This window comes from Schistocerca nitens, chromosome 4, assembly GCF_023898315.1.
Source record: "Schistocerca nitens isolate TAMUIC-IGC-003100 chromosome 4, iqSchNite1.1, whole genome shotgun sequence".
Classification (NCBI taxonomy): domain Eukaryota; kingdom Metazoa; phylum Arthropoda; class Insecta; order Orthoptera; family Acrididae; genus Schistocerca; species Schistocerca nitens.
In genome coordinates, this window is record NC_064617.1 from 959,822,249 (window position 1) to 959,836,775 (window position 14,527).

The 14,527-nt window shown below is 43.7% G+C and overlaps 1 protein-coding gene across 1 annotated transcript in view; it reads left to right on the forward strand.

Annotated features, from left to right (window-relative positions):
* The window catches only part of LOC126253640 (DNA-binding protein D-ETS-4), a 184,618-nt gene that overhangs the window by 59,200 nt on the left and 110,891 nt on the right, over positions 1 to 14,527 (forward strand). The gene's annotated exons all lie outside the window — the stretch shown is intronic.

Genomic DNA, 14,527 nt, shown 5'->3' on the forward strand with positions numbered 1-14,527 from the left:
ATTTCGTAAATAGATCTCGCCGCGACGAAAAACGTCTTTGCTTTAATGACTTCCATCCCAACTCGCGTATCATATCTGCCACACTCTCTCCCCTATTACGTGATAATACAAAACGAGCTGCCCTTTTTTGCACCCTTTCGATGTCCTCCGTCAATCCCACCTGGTAAGGATCCCACACCGCGCAGCAATATTCTAACAGAGGACGAACGAGTGTAGTGTAAGCTGTCTCTTTAGTGGACTTGTGTCCTGCCAATGAAACGCAACCTTTGGCTCGCCTTCCCCACAATGGTCTTTCCAACTGAAGTTGTTCGTAATTTTAACACCCAGGTACTTAGTTGAATTGACAGCCTTGAGAATTGTACAATTTATCGAGTAATCGAATTCCAACGGATTTCTTTTGGAACTCATGTGGATCACCTCACACTTTTCGTTATTTAGCGTCAACTGCCACCCGCCACACCATACAGCAATCTTTTCTAAATCGCTTTGCAACTGATACTGGTCTTCGGATGACCTTACTAGACGGTAAATTACAGCGTCATCTGCGAACAACCTAAGGGAACTGCTCAGATTGTCACCCAGGTCACTTATATAGATTAGGAACAGCAGAGGTCCCAGGACGCTTCCCAGGGGAACACCTGATATCACTTCAGTTTTACTCGATGATTTGCCGTCTATTACTACGAACTGCGACCTTCCTGACAGGAAATCACGAATCCAGTCGCACAACTGAGACGATACCCCATAGGCCCGCAGCTCGATTAGACGTCGCTTGTGAGGAACGGTGTCAAAAGCTTTCCGGAAATCTAGAAATACGGAATCAACTTGAGATCCCCTGTCGATAGCGGCCATTACTTCGTGCGAATAAAGAGCTAGCTGCGTTGCACAAGAACGATGTTTTCTGAAACCATGCTGATTACGTATCAATAGATCGTTCCCTTCGAGGTGATTCATAATGTTTGAATACAGTATATGCTCCAAAACCCTACTGCAAACCGACGTCAATGATATAGGTCTGTAGTTCGATGGATTACTCCTACTACCCTTCTTAAACACTGGTGCGACCTGCGCAATTTTCCAATCTGTAGGTACAGTGTTGCCAGTTACCAGTGTAGGGAACAACTGGAGTTACAGCCTACATTGGCGGCGTCGCCAAGTATTCTCCGTCCCTCTCTGCACAGAACGCACCCACACACCCGCCTTTCACTCGCACTCGCACACCACTCTAGTAAACACTCCCTGATCTTAGAATAGAACTGAAGAGCCTCAAGCGAGTGGTGCAACTTCGCACACAGGAGCTCTGTTATAGCGGTGCGAGCTTTCTCCCTGGGAAAACCTAGCGGGCAGCGGCGTGTTGGAGAAGTGCGTTACGTAAGCCGACTCCGCTCCACGTTGCGACCCACCCCGTCGTTTCTTTTCTTGAATGGCCGGACCCTGAAATTCTGGCGACGGAGCTGACGAGGCGGGCAGGTGATCAATCACGCTTTTCTCGATAAGGCGGTAATTAATGCCGGAGGCGGCCGCTGGCGGCAGGTGCGTATCGACCGCCGGCCGTTCTGCGAAAGTAGCCTTTTCGCGGGAATCCTTGCGTGAATGCAAATGCAGTTCTGCTTAGAGCGTAAAAAGATTTACGCTGGCCGTGAACGCGTCTGTAAAATGTCAGACCACGCCCTTCCTCCCTCGCTCTTAATCAAAATCAACAAATTTTCCCAGTTGGGTTAACAGAACCTACCGGTCCCGGATGTCGGTTTCGTCCCGTGATGTGGCGTGTGACGCCCTATGTTCGCAAGCAGAAAGACGACAGAAATATTTTCTTTTGCATCTTTATTCTAGTCTGGAACATAGGTGTGGCGATCTGTAGCGTAGCCAGAGGCATGGATAAGGTTGGAAAGGTGACAGTTTCGATGGAATTTGGGGAAGCCAACGGATGTGAACGCGAAATCTTATGTGCGATGATGTACTGATCCGAAGCGTAGTCCAATTTCTATGTTAGGCTGACGAGTGTCACTTAGGTTGTGAGTTCGTGAAGCGGTATCGAATGCACCAGGTAATCCACGCAGGCAGTACACTGGCAGATTGGAGGCTTCTGTAGGCCTGTACGGTGCGGCTGGATAGCTCAGCTGGTAAGAAAATTCTCCCTAGATGGCATGGTCCATCTCTGTGATTTGGCTCAGTGTCTAAATACAATATTTGTCCCTGTCAGTTTATGTAAAAAAGAGTGATATGGTTACCGGAAGGCGGGAATAAACTTCTTTCAAATACTAGTACTGGCAGCATGACCAACCTCTGATCGAAAGTACGAGGTGCATTCAAGTTCTAAGGCCTCCGATTTTTTTTTTTCTCCGGACTGGAAAGAGATAGAAACATGCGCATTGTTTTAAAATGAGGCCGCGTTCATTGTCAATACGTCCCAGGGATGGCAGCACCGTACGGCAGATGGAATTTTACCGCCAGCGGCGAGAATGAGAACTGTTTTAAATACTTAAAATGGCGACGTTTTCCTTACTTGAACAGCATGCAATCATTCGTTTTCTGAATTTGCGTGGTGTGAAACCAATTGAAATTCATCGACAGTTGAAGGAGACATGTGGTGATGGAGTTATGTATGTGTCGAAAGTGCGTTCGTGGGTGCGACAGTTTAATGAAGGCAGAACATCGTGTGACGACAAACCGAAACAACCTCGGGCTCGCACAAGCCGGTATGACGACATGATCGAGAAAGTGGAGAGAATTGTTTTGGGGGATCGGCGAATGACTGTTGAACAGATCGCCTCCAGATTTGGCATTTCGGTGGGTTCTGTGCACACAATCCTGCATGACGACCTGAAAATGCGAAAAGTGTCATCCAGGTGGGTGCCACGAATGCTGACGGACGACCACACGGCTGCCCGTGTGGCATGTTGCCGAGCAATGTTGACGCACAACGACAGCATGAATGGGACTTTCTTTTCGTCGGTTATGGCAATGGATGAGACGTGGATGCCATTTTTCAATCCAGAAACAAAGCGCCAGTCAGCTCAATGGAAGCACACGGATTCACCGCCACCAAAAAAATTTCGGGTAACCGCCAGTGCTGAAAAAATGGTGTCCATGTTCTGGGACAGCGAGGGCGTAATCCTTACCCATTGCGTTCCAAAGGGCACTGCGGTAACAGGTGCATCCTACGAAAATGTTTTGAAGAACAAATTCCTTCCTGCACTGCAACAAAAACGTCCGGGAAGGGCTGCGCGTGTGCTGTTTCACCAAGACAATGCACCCGCACATCGAGCTAACGTTACGCAACAGTTTCTTCGTGATAACAACTTTGAAGTGATTCCTCATGCTCCCTACTCACCTGACCTGGCTCCTAGTGACTTTTGGCTTTTTCCAACAATGAAAGACACTCTCCGTGGCCGCACATTCACCAGCCGTGCTGCTATTGCCTCAGCGATTTTCCAGTGGTCAAAACAGACTCCTAAAGAAGCCTTCGCCGCTGCCATGGAATCATGGCGTCAGCGTTGTGAAAAATGTGTACGTCTGCAGGGCGATTACGTCGAGAAGTAACGCCAGTTTCATCGATTTCGGGTGAGTAGTTAATTAGAAAAAAAATCGGAGGCCTTAGAACTTGAATCCACCTCCTAATACATAGTGGTACTGCTTTTGAAACAAGTCGTTGAATAAACTAAACACATGTCACAGCTTCTTGCAGTTATGTCTTCCCTTTCCAAACACTTTGACGCTGCGCAGTACAACGTACACACATTATATCTTGAGAGTTTTGTGTCGCTTTTGTTGGAGAATGGCCCGCTTGGCGCGAGAATTACCTTTCCAATGAATTCAATTTCACTGAAGACTTTACCTTTCAGAGCGGGAATATCCGTTATTTCCTTTGATTAGTTCTTCTCTCAGCCTGGTCGCCACGACGGAATCAGAGAAAGTGCGTTGCACGCCGAATCGGGCAAATAAAGAGAACAGAATAAGCGTGTTCTGAGAAGTTCCTGGCGCGATGGAGAATTTCTCGCCGTGGTACCGGAGAAAGCTAATAGCGTGGTGCACCGGCGTAGGTGAGTCGTATGAAAGTGAAAAGGACAGCAAACACATTCACAACCGTTCGATAGGTGTAGGGCGCAATGGCTTCCGCAACACTGGGTGAAACTCCTTAAATACACCGTTGTCTGCAAGTGTACTGTGAAGACCTTTGAGGTTATTAGAAAACCAAGACTGTAGAGGCAATTTGTAATAGTCAACTCACATCAGAAACAACGTTTTCAACAATACCAACTTCTTTTTACTGGTCATGGCGTTAATATTTTTTCACATTCAATTAAACCTAGTTCAATGCTGGCTTTCTTCCGGTAACTGAAAGTCACATTCGAACAATTTAGAGCTCCTATCAATGACTAAGGTATCGAAAAAAATTATACACTATTTATAGCACAAATTCACTTTTACTTACGGTATATTCTACTGATTTTCGAGGTGCTTCGGCAGACGATCTATCTACCTTAAATCTTTAAAGTGGGAAAACGCTTTGAGTTAGTTGTGTTAGTGCAGTAAAACACCTTCGAAAAACACACAGCACAACGGCACATAGGTTTTTCCGCACACAGAGCGACCACCAGTATACAAAAATAACTGGAGAGAAAGGGGGGGGGGGGAGACAGACAAACAGGCAAGACGGAGGGGGGAGGGGGACAGACAGAGAGAGAGAGAGAGAGAGAGAGAAAGAGAGAGAGGCCCCTGTACTCATTCCGAAGCACTCGTCACGAGTCCGAAGGAGCTCGGTCCCAGCTGTTGAGAAATAACCGTGGGATAAACAGGGTCCCCTAATGGGTTCCTGTTTTGCCTGGTGCAGGATTAATGTTTTCCTCCCTTATATGCTGCTAGATTACTACTTTCCTCCCTCAAACATCTACGTCAGACAGACTTCGAGGGGTCGTTCCGAGGTCTCAAACGAGAGCGACATGGTTATCTTAGCCCTAAGGCCATTCTTTCGTTCACGTGGTACTGTTCTCATTAATTTCCCAGGATGTTTAGAATGCTTCACAGCGAAATTTTTTACAGAGTACTGTCGTCAGTGTGTAAGAGACAGTGCGTCATAGTTACATACTATTCCTATATGCAAACCATCCGTAATTATGGATCATTTTTTGGAGGTCCCATACACAAAACGGGCACAGTTTTCAAACTACTGTAAACGTCTATTAGAATAATAATTAAAAATAGTAACCGAACTCCTTGTAAAGATCTGTTTAAAATAGCTGGTGTCTAACTGCATCATGTGAGCACACTCTCTTATGCACATCAAGAAGAACATCAGCAGTCACATCACGGCATCAGCATTCAAGATCATGTCACAAGAACCAGAGTAAACTTATATTTACCAAAAGCAAACAGACAAGAAACATTACATAGCATTTTCTGCAAGCGTGTAAACTGTGTAATAACGTGCTCAAGGAGGGTAAAGAGACAAAATCTGAATACCGAAAAAGTTAGTTAGTACACCTCTAAAACAATAACTTATACGACAAAGTCAACGATTATTTAGATACCACGGAGCAGGGAATGATAATAAATTGACGTAATTTAATAATAAACAGTTGTCATTCTGCGGTAAGCTGTTATGATTTAATGGTTCTTACTGTAAAAACCTTTTCCCAGGACTTATGACGGAAAATTTTAACTTGTTTCCAGTTTTTTCAACTCAACATTTCAGTCACCGAGATGAGGTGCTGACTCAGTTTTTCCGCACGGGCCAAGAGACTAACATGAAGAATTCGACAAAATGGCTGAAGTATCGTCAAGGTTCTGAAACCAGCAGGAAGAGTTGTGTGTGTGTGTGTGTGTAGTGTTGGCATTAACCAGCGACATGATACAAAATAATTACTGAAGTAGTTTTTGATAAGATAATGTTACTGCGTGCATGAATCAGTTATTTTTTGAAAGATACATACTTTTTCTAATAATATGACGTGTCTGACATAATTCTGCAAACGATATATGGATCATCAACAACTAACTAACTAACTAACTTAATCTTCGGTAGTAAGTTCATTTTCAGTGCCAAAGATATACCAACTTCTGTCTCATAACTACTAAACTATACCTTGCGCAAGTTTTGCGAAAATCATGTTGTCAGTTTGTGACTACTGTTGTCTCCTTATTGAATAAAATCGAGATTTTTTTAATTGTTGTTATACATTTTAGCCTCAAGTCACACAAACTGTACCACCACCAAGTTAGCATTAGATGATCTATTTAAAAAGAAAGGAAGAAGAGGCATCATCGTAAAATACTAGGAAACTAACAGAGTTCTATAGACAGTTGCACGTTGTTGAGTACGTTACACATTAACGTGTCAACTGAAGAGACCCAGGAACGAGCTCACACTGCGAACATATGTGCGCTGTGATTGAACTGAGGGCTAGAATTAACTACGTAACAGCGTACAATTCCTAATCTTTGAATCACAAATGCAAGACGAAAAATATTCACAATATAAAATTGTCTGTGAGAGAAAGCCTTCTCAAATTGAAAAACTGGCCAGGTGCGAGTAGAGAGTTTGGTACAGACTTAATTACGTATACAGACAGTTCATCCACCCCGGGAATCGAGTATCTCGACGATTTTTGCCTGTTATCGATCAGATACTCGCAAGGTATCGGTTTCAGGTTGTTCCAAGGCTTTTGACAATGTTTTAATCTTAAGTCTGAAGTCGGATAACAAATGACAAAAAATATATTTTTTTGTGTGGTATAATTACGTATTAGCTGTTTTTTTTATTTTCTTCCTTTATTTTTACCGTGACATCTTGCTTCTTGCCAAATTCCGTAATTTTAGTTCAACAGGAAGTACCCTATAGGTTTAACGAGCGAGTTTGCGAGTATCAGAATACGTGATATAAATGGCCGCATCTTTTAATTGCATTGATTCAGAAGCTTCAAGTTTTTACGCCGCCAACGGACCGTAGACTTTAATGTGTGACACAGATTTTAACGTGACACGTCAATCCGTTCTTGGAAAAGGGTTTCCAAAATTTGGACGGAAAGACAGACGTACGGACGGACAGCAAAGTGATCCGTTTTCACCGAATGAGAAACAGAACCTTAAAAATCGTAAAAATTTACTTAAGTACTAGTGTAAATAAGCTAGACGTTCAACAGAAGCGGGACAATGACGCCCGTCGCCTTCAGCAACGATCTACGAGTAGCAAAATTGTAGCTGAAGATCACGAGTGTGCATTAAATGGACAGAATAAAGCTACTGTCAAATCAAGCGCGAGCTGACATGAAAAAGAAATCTAAAGCAAAGACAAACGGCAAGAAACAGGGAGTAGAGACGTTATAGCAGAGCAGGAAGTACTTTCAGATATGCTTCGTTACAAAGCGTAGTCAGTAATTTTTTTTTTTAATCAGTTGAAATTTGAGTCTCTTCAAGTCTACCCAAATGGCATCCTTTAGGAATAAAATGACAGACATCAAGATGCTGATGTTGCGTCCTACTTTGTCTTTATTTATATTATCCGGTGAACACCTTGGGTTGAAATATATAATGAAAAAGGATTCAAGGCACTATGTCTAATCTATTTAAAATAGAATGTAATTTCTCCTTTATGTGCCAAATAAAAAGGTTTGTCGAGTGTCAGACACAAGCGTACACTTCTTTTGTTTGCGAGGCATCTTAAATGACGGCTTCTCGTGATCGTTTCTCTACATGTGCATCTGTTTTGTTACTCGTTTAGACTGTTATGGACACGCATGCTCATTTCGAAACTTTTCTCTTCGCTTATTATCAGTACGTTTGTAAACGCAGACGACGAAAAATTTTTAAAAGTAAACTGTTGAATTCTGTTAAGGTATTTTGAAAGTAATATATTGGTAATTTCATGAAACTGTATCTGAAGCACATAATTTTATGGAAGTAACAAGTAGCCGGCCGAAGTGGCCGTGCGGTTAAAGGCGCTGCAGTCTGGAACCGCAAGACCGCTACGGTCGCAGGTTCGAATCCTCCCTCGGGCATGGATGTTTGTGATGTCCTTAGGTTACTTAGGTTTAACTAGTTCTAAGTTCTAGGGGACTAATGACCTCAGCAGTTGAGTCCCATAGTGCTCAGAGCCATTTGAACCATTTTTGAAGTAACAAGTAGACCATCGGAAACTTGGGGATGCAGAAACGAGAAGCAACTGATACACGGTTCTATCCAAAAATGTTAAAAATTAAGTGTATACAAAAAAATGAAGTAAAAACTCACTGGAAGAACCTTACCAGAAGACGTGATAGGGTAGTGGGACGTCAGGGAGTAGTTACCTCGGCATTGGAAAAAATAGTAGACAAGAAAAATAGGAAAAGACGAAACTAAAATATGCAAAACAATTTATAGTAGATGCTGGATGTAGCAGTTACGTAAGAGTGAAGCCATTAGCACAAGATACAACATTCAAGCTTTTGTACTACCCTCTCTCCCGCCCCCTATATTTATTTCCCCTAGAAGTATGCTTCCTATTGACAAATATCAATGGGCACATTATTACACAAGATTTTCGTGGAAGCTTCTCATTATGTGATATTTTCCTAGTGTGTTCCCCAGTTTTGTTTACGTCCACCGTTTAATTTGCAAGATGCAAAATTCTTATTGACACAGTCGTCATTGACAATGTTACAGTGAGTGCAATGTTTCCCCTAACATATGTTGTCTGACAACCACGTCTCTGTACGTCTTTGCCAGTCTCCACACGTGAGGATGGCAGCTCCCGGCAAGCGTCAGCCATCGTCGAAATGAGCCCAGCCCTAATGTCTTTATAAGCACCTCATGCCAGCCTACGGAAATTTTTCTGCCTACATATCTTAATACGTAACCATCCCAGTAGAGAAGGAGAAAAATATTCACATTTAAAACCGTTCAGGCTTCAGGTTTACTTGACCGCTGTGAGTGCTCATCTTTGATGTACATGGTACAGAGAACTCTTTGAAATATGCGTGATAGCCCATCCGCGTAACTTTTCTGCACATGTATGTTCATTAATTTGAACTCAAAGATGCTTAAATTAGGTTGTGTACAATCTTTTCCGTTTGTTGTTGTTGTGGTCTTCAGTCCTGAGACTGGTATGATGCAGCTCTCCATGCTACTCTGTCCTGTGTAAGCTTCTTCATCTCCCAGTACCTACTGCAACCTTCATCCTTGTGAAACTGCTTAGTATATTCACCTCTTGGTCTCCCTCTACGATTTTTACCCTCCACGCTGCTCTCCAATACTAAATTGGTGATCCCTTGATGCCTCAGAATATACCATACCAACCGATCCCTTCTTCTAGTCCAATTGTGCCACAAGCTCCTCTTCTCCCCAATTCTGTTCAGTACCTCCTCATTAGTTATGTGATCTACCCATCTAATCTTCAGCATTTTTCTGTAGCACCACATTTCGAAAGCTTCTATTCTCTTCTTGTCTAAACTATTCATCGTCCACGTTTCACTTGCATACATGGCTACACTCCATACAAATACTTTCAGAAACGACTTCCTGACATTTAAATCTATACTCGATGTTAACAAATTTTTCTTCTTCAGAAACGCTTTCCTTGCCATTGCCAGTCTACATTTTATATCCTCTCTACTTCGACCATCATCAGTTATTTTGCTTCCCAAATAGCAAAACTCCTTTACTACTTTAAGTGTCTCATTTCCTAATCTAATTCCCTCAGCATCACCCGAGTTAATTCGACTACATTCCATTATTCTCGTTTTGCTTTTGTTGATGTTCATCTTATACCCTCCTTTCAAGACACTGTCCATTCCGTTCAACCGCTCTTCCAAGTCCTTTGCTGTCTCTGACAGAATTACTATGTTTTTATTTCTCAGACAGACTGAGTGTTTCCCAATTTGCAGTAACCTATGTGCAGACGATCCAGATTTTGTTTAACCGGCATGAGAGCGTCAGGGAACGCCACTCGGACACGGTACATGAAAGGAAGAGAGCCTTATTTTCGGAATTGTAAGAGACTGCGTACCAGTATGAGAAGAGAAACCAATTAATTCATCCAATAAACAACTTTCTTAAAGATTACTACGGTAAAATTAGAGACATAGTGGCTTGTACATAGGAAAATTGATAATTGTTTTCTCCGCGAATGGAATAGGAAGGGAGCGAGATGACCCCAGTACACTATTTATCCTTCTGCCACGCGCCGAACTGATGCTTGCAGCGTGAAAAGTGTAGAGTTATCTCGAACTGACTGAAGATGTCTTCAGGCGCAGGAAGATGCCATTAGTATAGTGGAACGCCAGCCAAATGAACCGTTGTTTGCGCATGCACGTGTTAACTTTGGTGCCATTTATCACTTCCATCGCGTCAGACTTTGAATATGTAATCCCTATATAGGCAGGTTTAACGTTTGTGTCCAACTGAGAAAGAGTTCAAAATATTGTCCGCACCTCGTGGTCGTGCCGTAGCGTTCTCGCTTCCCGCGCCCGGGTTCCCGGGTTCGATTCCCGGCGGGGTCAGGGATTTTCTCTGCCTTGTGATGACTGGGTGTTGTGTGATGTCCTTAGGTTAGTTAGGTTTAAGTAGTTCTAAGTTCTAGGGGACTGATGACCACAGCTGTTAAGTCCCATAGCGCTCAGAGCCATTTGAACCATTTTTAGTTCCAAATAATAAAGGTCTCGGTGCCTGGAATTTGAACATTTATAGAAGTTTAATTTCACTTGCTGCTCGGTACAAGACCCACCGCCTAATTTCTCGTGGTCGGTCGTTTATGGCCTCTTAGCCGCTTCGTCTGTTCGCCGAACCTGGAGGAGCCAAAGATGGCCACCACCAATCCCTCAGTTCACACGCATCACTTCCCCTGTCCGCGGCCGTTTCTTTTTTCTTCTTTTCTTTTGTTGCAGCAGCTTTTTATTTACTTACAATAAAATAAGTTTTGTGAAATGGAAAAATAAAGAAATTGTTAGATAATTTAGAAGAAAAAATGTAAGATGGGGTAGGTGATAGATGTTAGAACCTCCACCTTGATGCCTGCTGGTGAATACCTCGGTATTTGTCCTCGAGCCTTTGACTCCCAGACTCCATACTTCATTGCGGGTTAGTGGCGGGGAAATTTGTTTAAGTTAGATCTACCTTTTTGGTTATAATATGCGTAGAACTAAGGTTATGTACAGGTTTATAATACCTTGGTAACGATACACCGAAACTGTTAAAAAAAACTGCATTATACTTACGAACAGTTTTAAAATGAGCTTTCGGTTACGATTTCTGCCGCGCGGGATAGCCGAGCGGGCTAAGGCGCTGCAGTCATGGACTGTGCCGCTGGTCCCGGCGGAGGTTCGAGTCCTCCCTCGGGCATGGGTGTGTGTGTGTTTGTCAGTAGGATAATTTAGGTTAAGTAGGGTGTAAGCTTAGGGACTGATGACCTTAGCAGTTACGTCCCATAAGATTTCACACACATTTGAACATTTTTTGGTTACTATTTCTGATCTCTATTTAGCCTAAGGACTGCGTGAAGCACTGAATGACCAAGTTATTAACCTCTACAGGAAGGGCGTGTCCAGTAGGTGGCAAGAAGAAAGGCAGTCGCCGCCCCTCCCCCCTCTTCCCCCCCCCCCCCCCCCCCCAACTGAAAAGTATGACGGAAGTCGCATCCTGACCTGTCAAACAGTATCAGTACGAATGTTCACTCTGTATCGAGGTTTGCTCAGATTTGAAACTTCCTGACAATTTAAAACTGTGTGGTTGACCGGGACACTAACCCGAACTTTCGCTTTTTAGAGACAGGCACTGGCGGAAGTGAACTTGTGAGAATGGAACGTGGTTCGTACGTGGATAGCTCAGTCGAACAAACATTTTCCTGTGAATTGCAAAGGTTCCGGTTTCGAATCCCGATTGACAAATATTTTGGTCTGCTGGGAAGTTGCAGTACCAATATCAGTTTCAATAAAGCCAGAAGAAGCAGTGGGTACCGACTGATGAACACAGTGCCCTCTGTCGTGAAACATAAAAACTGTTTCCTCATTCGTCGTCAAACTAAGTTGAGCTGAACCCGCTCACTCACACTGTTCCTGGGTTCACCGTTCGGCCACAGTACATTGTGGAGGGAACCGCATCGGTGCGCCTGTGTTTTGCTGCGAGTGTAGGCACAGAGCGGCTGTGTTGGCAGGCTGCCCGCACGTGTGGCGACCAGAGTGTGTGGTGTGTGGAGGCAGGCGATAGCGGCTCGCGGAAATTCCCAGCCGTCGTGAAGGAGTGGCGGCCAGAGTTGCTCCGGACCTTGGCCGCGCCACCACACATTGGGAGAGAGAGAGAGAGAGAGAGAGAGAGAGAGGCTGAATGGCTGGTCTTATCAGTATCGGAGTTTTGTTATCTGGTTTCTGATGAGATTATACATTTAGAGATAAGACAACTGCTCCGTCACGAATAATCGACAACTTTTTCTCCCCAGATTTGCTGCAGTAATGTTGCGCAAAAATAGGCCACAGTTTACAGCGAAACGGAGTCGCCCTGTTAGCTGCCTAGAAGTGTGTATGACAGGAGACATGGGACTTGCGTAGGGGCGTGCATGGCGCTCGTCAACACGTGGTTTAGGCTGGGAAAGGAGAAACGGTAGGAATGAGTGTGTTGGATCTGGAAGGAAGGACAAATATCAGAGAAGATTTCACTGTGTGGGTGGAATAGGTTGTTGAAGTTGCGTAAGGGGAGGATATGTAGTGTCTGTAGATGTAGGATCAATGGATTGTCTTGATATTTGGTTGACTGCAGGCAAGGATGGGTAAGGGGGGCGGGATGGTGCACTTTGATTTCAGTTTGAGGGATGCGTAATATATATGGGAAAGTGGGCCGCCGTGGTTCTAGGCGCTTCAGTCCGGAACCAAGCGGCTGCTACGGTCGCAGGTTCGAATCCTGCCTCGGGCATGGATGTGTGTGATGTCCTTAGGTTAGTTAGGTTTAAGTAGTTCTAAGTTTAGGGGACTGATGATCTCAGCCCCATAGTGCTTAGAGCCATTTATATGGGAATGTATAGGACGCAAAAAGATTAAGGGGAATTTGATGGTAATGGATTCGAGTAGGGTAAGTGGGCGAGGGAAACCAGAAGTAGTGCTTAGCGTTCAAAATATTAGCGGCGTTGAAGGCGAAGTTGAACGAAGAAGAAGGGTAGAATCAAGGCTTTGTACGTGTGGAGAGTGATGCAGAGGTAAATCCCAATGATCGGCCAGTTAGTAGCGTTAGTCTATTGTGGACTTTAAAATAATTGAAAAGGCATGATCGCTTGAATCGTTTATTGCATGACCGGTTTCAGATCTGAAACGTGGATGATGTCCATATGGTTTTATAAATGTTAATCCACGTTTCAAATCTGATGATGGCACCTTCAGAGTGCTGAAACCGGTCATCCAATAAACGATTCAAGCCATCGTGCCTTTCCAATTATTTTAAAACCAGAGTGATCGCCCCACGATACACTATGTGTTCACTGCAAAATATTGTGGACTTTGTAGAACCTAATTGTAATACAAGAACACCGATATTGTTGTTCTGGCGTTTCTTGTCCAATGGTCATTGAGAAATGGGAAAGTACGTGGTGGTTGTAATTAAATTGAAGTACTCACGGAGGTCCAGAGAAGGCTGCAATTATCGTGTGGCAGCGCTTTGTAGATATGCTAATGTTGAACCGATTTACACTCAAAAAAGTTAGTTCCAATTTTGTCCACCAGGTGGAAATTTGGCGCGTGCACTGTTTGTATGACGGTATGACAACAACGCTGTCATTAATAATAACACCGACATTATGCCTTTCTCACTTGTTTAACTTTTTCTGCCCACGTCCCGTTCACTAATTCAGTACGCATGGAAACTTTTCTATACTTTTTCACAATCACAGGGCCAGATTTGGACCCGGAGTCCAAAACTGAAACTTTTTTTTTTGCGTAACTCGGTTTCGCAATAACACAGTAACATATCTACGAAGTTTCACTGCGGCTCGGGGTGAGTAGCTGTACTTTAATTGTAACCACCTGATATTTTTAGTCACAGAATACTTAGATTTTGAAGTAATAGGCTTAACATCAGAAGAGGCCCCAATGTTACCACTGAATAGGGGATCCTGGAGGAATTTTATAAGGGGGACTATGCTCCAGACTGAACGCTGAAAGGCGTAATCAGTCTTAAATGATGATGATGATGATGATGATGATGAATACTTAGCGGCTGCGAGATACACTGATTTTCAAAGAAATTATCTCTGGCGGTAGGGAACATTTTGAGGCTATACGAGGTGCATTCAAGTTCTAAGGCGTCCGATTTCTTTCTCCAGACTGGAAAGAGATAGAAACATGCGCATTGTTTTAAAATGAGGCCGCATTATTTGTCAATACGTCCCAGAGATGGCAGCACCGTACGGCAGATGGAATTTTACCGCCAGCGGCGAGAATGAGAACTGTTTTAAATACTTAACATGGCGACGTTTTCCTTACTTGAACAGCGTGCAATCATTCGTTTTCTGAATTTGCGTGGTGTGAAACCAATTGAAATTCATCGACAGTTGAAGGAGACATGTGGTGATGGA